The sequence below is a fragment of the Zonotrichia albicollis genome, chromosome Z (genome assembly GCF_047830755.1).
Source record: "Zonotrichia albicollis isolate bZonAlb1 chromosome Z, bZonAlb1.hap1, whole genome shotgun sequence".
Classification (NCBI taxonomy): Eukaryota; Metazoa; Chordata; class Aves; order Passeriformes; family Passerellidae; genus Zonotrichia; species Zonotrichia albicollis.
This window is the reverse complement of record NC_133860.1, coordinates 2,749,232-2,757,366: the sequence shown is the minus strand read 5'-3', so window position 1 is coordinate 2,757,366 and position 8,135 is coordinate 2,749,232.

Genomic DNA, 8,135 nt, shown 5'->3' with positions numbered 1-8,135 from the left:
TCATTCCTGGTTTGGTTTTTTTTAAAGAGATGTATTTGACAGTAAGCTGTCATTTTCATTTCTGCAAACCTTGGCAAATCAGCTTTCAAAACAACTCCATATATGTAAAATATGTGATTACCTTCTAAAGGTGGGGGTCTATTTAGGACATGTTTTGCTTTTACATTCACAACTCCATAACTCCCCTCTCTTAATTCCACTTCTGGCACCAAAGAATGCTAGTGTGTGTTCAGTTAGATACTCTTGTTGATTGATTCTAAACTTACTTTCCTTTTCAAGATTTTTTTTACTGGGGAAAAATATTGCATGTTTATTTTTGGGCTCCTTTAACTCTGTGACATTGGACAACAAGGTACTGCTCATGTGGAGTATGCCAGGTCCTACAGGTCCTAATTTTTCTCACTACTCTGTAGGCATTGTTAATATCTTAAAGTCACAAATAAGGAAAATAGTATGTAAGTAGGAGGCTGATTGGTTGGAAACTTTGCAGAAAAGGAGTTGGGGACCCTGCTGCAACAGGCTGCATATGAACCAGCATTTCACCCTTACATCAAAGGCAAACGAGACCATTCCAGGCCTGATAGGCAGAGGTTTGCCAGCAGATCATGGGAAGTGATCCTGCCTCTCCTCGCTGCTCTGAGTGCAGATGTGTGTAAAATGCTGAATCTAACTCTGGGCTTTTGCATGAGGATCGTAGGGATGTACAGAAGGAAGTCCAGTTCAGGGCCACAGCTACAACTGAAAGACTGGAGCATCCAGCATAGGAAGAGATGCTGAGAGAGCATCCTTTTCATCCTTTAGATGAAAAGAGAGCAGGCTTTTCATCCTGGGGAAGAAAAACTTTGAAGTTTGGCAGGATATTAACTATTATGTGTGAATATCTGAGGGAGGGAGTGAAGAGAGCTGAACATTTCCCTGTACTGCCCTCTGAGAGGGCAAGAGCCCATGATGACACACTAAAAACCAGAAAATGCAATCTGAAATTAGAAAGCGAACAGGGTTTTTTGAGGTGCTTTTTTGTTTGTTTGTTTTGGTTTGGTTGGTTTTTTCTGTTTGCTTGTTTGTGGGGTTTTTTGTTGGGTTTTTTTTTTTTTTTTTTTGTGAGGCAGATCAAACACTGGGACTGACTGTGTAGTTCTCATCTTTACACATAGTCAGAATTCAGCTGAACACAGCTTTAGGTAACCTGCTGTAGCTGAGCCTGCTCTGAGCACACAAGTAGATGTTCTCTAGGGGTTCCTTTCAGCATCTGTCATTGTGTGTACACCAGCTCAGAAGTGGAGAGTGTTTATTTTAAAAAAATTGTCTTCATTTGGTGTTCCCTACTTTTGACACTTTATTTTAAAGCAACAGAAAGCCCTTTTTCTCTTGGTCCTGAGACCATCATTGTTTGATGCACTGCTACTGAGTCAGACTAATACCAACTTTTATACCACAGACAGTGTCATCAAAGATCACAGATTGCTACAGTGTATTACAAATGGTTGAAAAGCTAGAAGTATAAGTATGCTATCCTGAAAAAAGTGCTTGAAAGATGTCTTAAACATTGTCAAAGATGGAAATGTTGCATTCACAGCTACTATTAAGTTATGAGATACAGTTGTTTTCAGTTGTTTCGATAAAATTGGGTAATAAAGTTGGTTTTACTTCACCTGATTAATGAAATGAAAAATTGTTTGTGGGAAAGTTTGTCATGAGCTAATAACTGTGTCAGACTTGCTCACCATCACCGATACAGTACAGATAACTCTGATTGTTATAAGTTAGTGTGAAAACCCATTCAGCTTCAGTACCACCAGATTGAAATGTCATCATGACGTTACCTTAGAGCTCTTGACATATTGAACTTCATATTAATTGTAAAATAGCCATTAAAAAAACCCCAATGATTCGCCAATAAATTCTATTCTATGATAATTTCTATACTAAATCTGCTTCCCTTTTTTATTTATTTATCTATTACGGGGTCTTCTTTCTGTGAAAGGGAGTAAAATCTTTGCAAACTTCTGGTAAAATGCCAAGGAAAATGTTTCAAGAAAGACAACTTTTTAAAATGCATGATCTTAACAACAGATTACTCTTCCAGTGACGAAGGGCCGGCCACAAAAATGATCTCAGCATTAACTTTTTCCTGGGGGCATTAGTAGTTTGTCTTAGTCTAATAACATCTTTCTAAATTATGAGGAAACCTTGAAATGGTCTTGTTGCTTAGAAGAGGTTTTGTGGTTGGTCAGGGAGGCATCATACAAATGTTTGTCATTTTAATGTTTAATTTTCAAATTTTTTGGCTTAAAGTGGGCTAATAGCTTTCTAACTTTCATTGAGCACTGCAGAGAAGACATGGGAGTGACATTGATGAGACAGTCCATATAGCTTCCTATTAGGCTAGAAGCTGTGTGCACCTCAAGTAGGTAACTGCGCCTTCTCTCCTAGAGCTTTGGGTGAATGTAATATGGATGTAATCAGACTGTTATGCTGGGACATTTTTAATTTTCCAAAACCACAAAATTTTTTGCCAGATGTGTTTTTCTGGAGTCAGGTAAATGGTAGATTGACTAAAATTCTAAAACTGAACTGTGCTGACTAAAATTCTAAAACTGAACTGTACCAAAGATCTGAATAAATCATAAACTAGAACAGCATTTTAAATCATTTAATCAGTAACTCATCTAGTAGCTTAAGGGCACATAATGGCACTGTAACTCTTTATCCAGCACCTGAAGTATTGCAAAGGTGTTTGATTGGCCAACTCATCTGTTTTTAAAGGTATAAGTACACTTTCAGCATAAATGTACATTTTTGTAAGTCATTCTAAGGAGAGCAAGGAGTGTGTGTATGAAAATCACCAGCAGCTTCGCAAGAGCATTACTGATTTGGAGACACATATGATGCATTCTGATTTTGCCCTGAATATTTCCTAAAAAAAGTTTGCTAGGTCCATTTGGTAGATGCTGCACACTCTTCAAAACAGAAAGAGAAATATCTGGTCTCTGGTTTGAAACAACCTCCCAGGATGTTTTGTTACATTCATGGCAACACTTTAATCCATTAGAAAAATGTTCACAAAAGATTTGAGTGGTAAACTCTAAGTGCTGATGAGGCATTTCGGTTTTCAGACATCTCTGCTTCTCAAGCTGTTACTAGTTAAATATATACTTTACTTCTTTTTCATGTATTTGGCCAAGTGTATCATAGTGCGCTGCATAGAGAAAAGCAGAGGGATGTATGCCTTACTTATCAGAATTCTGTTTGTGTTGTATCTATCAGAATTCTTTTTGTGTTGTAGTATCATTTTTAGTTGGCAACGAGATTTCATGTAAGTTTCTTCCTGTCAGAGATTTTGTGTCCTCTGAAGTGCTGGAAGACAAACCCCGTGCTTGGAGCCAGAACAGGAAGACAGACAAAAAATGCTGACTTGAAAAAATGTATGAGTTCCTGTTCTGCTGTATTTGTAGAGCCCAGCACTGTCTCAGTTTGCCCATCTTAGTAGGTGTGTAATAGATAACCTGTCATTATATTACTTAGGGTCCCAAAACAAAAAGAATTTGTGTCTTGGTTTAAAACAACTTGAAGGAACATACTCTGGAATGAGCTGCCTCCCTTTATAGGTTCAACCAATCCCTTTCCACCAATAAGTGATGAATACAAGTAGAAGTGAAAAGGGTGCAGCAACAGTCAGGAAATAACAGCAAATACCCATCAGATAGAAAACTGCTTAACCTCACAGACTCCACAGAACAGAGAGACCCAAATGCCGGGGACAGCCCCCAGGATGACGCTCCACAGCCGAGTGCGCGGTTCGAGGGACAAAGGGAGAGGTGGTGCCAGTCTTCCCCCACCATGCCCCTGCGCTCTGCTCATCTCCAGCTGGAGCTCCGGCTGGTGCTCCACGGATCAAGGGCTGGAAACTTGCGCAAGGAATCTCCCTTTCTCTTGGCAGGAGCAGTAAAGGCAAGGTGTCCGGACTGGGGTGACTCCGTAGTCTTCTCTCCTGGAGCAGGGACCGATGGAGCTGGACCAGATTGCTGGAGAGCAGCCACCCTACTCGATGTGGCAGTACAGGCGACATGTGTGGAATTCTCTTCCATGGAGCTCAAAACTGCCAACTGCAAACTCTCCAACACGAGAGAAAAAAAACCGGACATGAATCCCAAAAGGAAACGGCTCTGCCTGGGCAAAGACCAGGAAGTCAGCGAGCCAAAACTCACACGGCAAGAGGGGATGAGCTGCTTGTGACAGCCGACTTAAAAAGCGCCCGATAGCACCTCACACCGCAGCTTCCCGGCTGCAGGTCAGAAAGAGACAGGAACAAATAGATCTGGAATACGACAACATTTTGGGTTACAGATGACAATTTGAGTAATCTAGAAGTTAGGATGTAGGTTATATTGTGTGTGTTTCTTGGTAGTCACAAAATCTTGAGTGTTCTGTTTCAAGGACAGATTCACTCATCAGTAACTAGAGTTCTTCAGAGGCATATTACATCACAAGGCATGATAAAACCACAAGGACTGGCAAATTTGAATATGCAGTCCTGGAGGCAACTCCAGAAAAATGCAGATAAGGTAACCATTAACTTTAATACAGATAAGGTAAACATTAAATTTAAATTTTTCAGACTACTGGCACAATGCATTATTGTCCTGCCATATTTTGTCTTTCTAATGTAAGAAAATGGATTTTATGCAAGGCACTGTTCATGCATTGTAAAATCACATTGTGTTTTCCCATATGTGTCTGATTTGTGACGTTTATGCTTGCTTTTCACAGAAGTTGGCACAACAGGTTTTTTTACATGGTTCAGTCTCTCCTTCCAGGCAGCAAGTGATGATAGGAAAAGTGAAAATAGCCTCATATTGCACCAGGGTTGGTATGGATTGGATATTAGCAAAAATATTGTCACCAAAGAGACTGACAGGGATTGGAAGAGGCTGCTCAGGAAAGCAGTTGAGTCACCTTCCTGCGGGTATTTAAAAGACAAGTAGACACACAGCACTTGGGATGTGGGTTAGCAGGAAACCTAGTGATGCTCTGTGATGTTAGTGATTGGACTTGTTGACCTTAAAGGTCTTTTGCATCTTTAACAATTTGATTAATTCTATGGGGAGTAGCTATTTTACAAAAATAATCATATGTGAACAATAGCGTTCATATGTGAACAAAACATTATTACTTCTGATTATTACTTTGTCAGTGTTCAGCTTTTCTGAGTCAAATTGTCTCTGTGATATGTGAGGACATAGCCATAAGAATGTGTGAGTTTAATGGTAATTTGTCTTTTATTTATTTATTCTATCACTTGTTCTGAATTGTAATTAGTACTGTATGACTTCAGTAGACAATTGGATTTTATAAGTAACAAGGAATCATTAAGGTGTGTTTAAGAATTAATGTTTTGAAATATTCACATTTCCATGTCTCATGACTGATACACATACAGCTGTTGAATAATTGTACAGTTTCATTGTAGTCAATCATGTGATCATTTATTATTGCCAAAACTTGGATTCTTTTTATTAGTGAATCATTCAGCTGGCTGCAGTGCTTTTCCATGCTTCCCCTTCATGGTTCATATGAGTTTTTTTCTGTTACAAAGGAATTAAAGAACCAATTTGGTAATGTTGGTGGGAGCTGATCCACTGCATTGAGCTTAGGAAACATGGGGACATCTGTTTCCATATCTAAGTTTTACACTGTTGCAGATTTCTGCACTGTGTAGAGTGCATGTGGAACATGAATAGGGTCTGCAATAAAGTTTTTATTTAGGTAAACTTATGAATTTCTTATATGCCAATTTTTCTGCATTAACCATGTGACTCACTATAAATGCATGATTACTTATGCTTTCCTTTAATTGTATCACATTTTTACATGGCTTAGAACCTGCAAACAGATTAGCAACTAATGCACAGAAAATGCTGTTCTTGTTGCAAATTCTCTTCAAAAGTGGTGTAATATGTCAAGTTGTCCATATGTCCCACTGCCTCTGTAAGCAACATTGCTAGTCAGAGGTGTGATTTAGGAAGAGCTTTTCTACTGTGTATTTTCTGTTGTCAGATCTTCTCATGCTCTGCTGACATCCTTAATTAGAGAACTAGAAATGTTAAAAGACTACATCCAAACCTATGCCCTTTAAAATCTTTAGTGTAAGATTGTATTTATTGCCTTTTTGAACTTCTTGATACTGTTATTTCATGGCTACAAATTCAACAATTTTATCACTCTGAAAGATGTACTTCCTTTTCTCTGTTTTCAAATCCATCTCATTAAATTTTCACTCATAATGAATGCCCTCCCTTTTGTTTTTTCAGGGTTTGGTGAACAGTTCTGCTGCCACCTTACCCAACTATTCTCTAGCAGATATCACAATTTTTCTTGTGAAGGTAAAGGAAGTGCTTCTTCTCGATAGTCATTTAGTTGTCCTTGTTTGAAATATAATACACACTTAGGGTACACTAAGAAACTGTATTATTGACAATATATGCTCATGCTTTCAAATAATCTTATAAAAAGAGATATAATATGTATTTTCTATAGAAAAATGCAGTGTATATATATATAATCTAGCCATTGCTGTGTTTTATGGAGCAGTATTTCTATGGATATTTCTATTGATGTTTTGAGAGCATTAGCATAGAATAGGATATCATATCTATAGGATGTAGGTGCAGATACTGTTTCTGTCATAGAATATTTTAAAAAATATATTATTAGAAGAAACCATATCTCCAAGCTTAGTTTTTTTAGCATAGTTAAAACAGTGAAACTAGGAACTAGAAAATACTTTGAGAAATAATTTAAGTGGCATCTGTAACATGTTAATAAAGTTTTCTGATATGTACGATAATACTTTGATGTGATATTTTTGACAAAAAAACAGTGCATATACATTGATAATTCCTGTACTAATCCTTTATTTTAATTCTAGTAAATTTCTAGAGAGGAAAAAACCCATTAAGCGTCATAAGTATCTACCGTGCTTTTTTTGGATTGTACTTCACTGTGACTGATAATTTCTTATGCCATTGTGCATCTTGAAACACTTAGGTTAATGATTTTTTGAAAAGTGCAGCAGCAGAGAAGCAGCTAAATTAATAATGTCAGACATCAAAGGCTCTTGATCATTAAGTCACAGGTTGCCAGATTTTGTGACATTTTCTGCTGTGACAATACTCAAATCACAGCAACTGCTACCTGCTGATGTAGCCAGTCTTCCCTCGAATTTAGATTGTCCCTCAGCTTCACACAAAGTTCCATTTCTTCCTGCAGGCTCTTTGTTGTCCCTTGCACTTCTTGTCTCGCTGCCCCTGTCTTAATCTCAGTGTGGCCCAAGCCCGTCTCAGAAAGCTTCCAAGCAGCAGCCAGAAGTGGATGAGGCTCCAAGGACTCTACAAATCCATTCTGCATTTCAGTGGCACAGAGAAGCACAGACAGGAAGGGACTTGCTGCAACAAATGTTCAGCTATTCCTGCTTTCATAAGGAGACATTGGTTTCCAAGTAGCCTGAAGGCCAGAGGAAACAAACCCACTTATCTGCTCCTAAGTATTTCTCTTCCATCTTATTGTGGGAAAAGAAATAACAGGAAAGGAAGGATGTGGAAAATAGGACGTTCCACTGGGGAAAAAGAAAAAGGGTTAAGGTAAATGTTTGGCCTGGTGAAGGCCTAAAGAAGTATCTGCAGATCAGATGCAAGGAGTTTGTGGTTAGGTAGTGGAAAGCAGAACCAGCAGAATGAGACAGGAAAAGGGAGATGCTGGGAGAAGCAAGAGATTTTGGCAGAACTAGGCAAAATGAGGAAAAAGAAAAAATGAAAAGAAAAATGCAAAAGGAGCTTAAAGCTTTTGTCTTTTCAAAATAAAACTTTTTTGAAAGAAAAATGTAACTAATCCAAATGGGAGTGGAGCAATTAGTAGATGGAGAAATGCCAAATACAATGAAAAAAAGACAGGAAGAAGGAAAATGTAAAAATGAAAGGAAGTGGAAAAGGGGAGGGGGAACACCCTACATTTCTTCTATTTTCCAATTCCTTTGTTTTGTCATATGTCCTTGGGAAATCAGTTTATTGTGATAAAAGAATTTATGTCTAACAATGGCAGCTCCTCTGTGTTTACGCACTGATACTGTTACTGTGCTA